The sequence below is a fragment of the Galeopterus variegatus genome, unplaced genomic scaffold (genome assembly GCF_000696425.1).
Source record: "Galeopterus variegatus unplaced genomic scaffold, G_variegatus-3.0.2 Scaffold3928, whole genome shotgun sequence".
Taxonomy (NCBI): Eukaryota; Metazoa; Chordata; class Mammalia; order Dermoptera; family Cynocephalidae; genus Galeopterus; species Galeopterus variegatus.
In genome coordinates this window covers 270,241-271,334 of record NW_007730039.1, presented here as the reverse complement: position 1 = coordinate 271,334, position 1,094 = coordinate 270,241, and positions in this window count along the sequence as shown.

The following is a 1,094-nucleotide window of genomic DNA, read 5'->3' as shown; positions in this document are numbered from 1 at the left end:
AGACAGAGAGATAGAGGGAGAGAGAGAGAAATATGGCACAATTGAGTAAGAAAACATAGAGGAATACCCTGGACCTTTTCTTCCTGGGAATCATTTAGTCTTCATCCTTGTCTTTCAGCAACTGCTTATAGAAGAAAATATATACATTTTTAATCACAAATGGCAATTTCCTTTTTTATTAAAAAAATCTCTAGAAATTGCTTGTAAAGTGGCTTCTTTCATGAATGAGCTCATTTTGACAGACATAATTGATAAATTGAAAACATAGCTCAAGAGCTTTAAAAATAGCTGTAATTTGTCTAGCCATTTGCTGTGCACTAGGCTCTGGACTAAAAACCTACATTCCTTTATTGCTATAGCTTTGCAATCACTCCTTTGGGAAGATTATCCCCATTTTGCAGGAAATGGAGGCCTGGAGATGTTAGTGTGTCCAGGACTACAAAGCCACTCACTGCCAGAGTTAGGAGACTCTAAAACCTGCTCTCCTAACCGTAAATCCATCTGTTAATAAAATGTTGGTGTATGGCCAGGACAATTACTTCTTGTGCTGAACAACCCTGCTCCTTCAAAGGCACTCCGAATTACTGGCCCTCAGGCACTACTGACATCAGCTTCCCGTCACTATGAACATTAAAATTCCCTCCCATATTTCCAAACTCCCTATGGAGATGGTCCTCTTTCTATCCCAAACACATAGAAAACAATTGTTAAGGAAAATACTGGATTCCAGAAACTTAGGGTTAAAAATAATTTTAAGGGTTCCATTAGTTTAGTTTTTGGAGTTGATTTGTACAGAAAAAATAGTGATAAAGAGACCAGGGAGTGTTGGGTTTAATTTTTTTACTTGTTGATTTTGAGGTAGTTCTTGAAAAAGCATACCTTTAACATCTACTATGTACTGGAAAATATGTTAAATGTTTTCACCCCTATATGTAAAGGAATGTGGTGTTCGGAGGGTGACGGGTTGAGAGAGAAACACAGAAAAACAGAGAAACAAAGAGAAAACTATCATTTTCCTCATATTTATTATACCTGAAGAAAATAATCTTTAGAGAACTTAATTTGCCAAGCAGGAATTTTATTTAGGCTTCTCT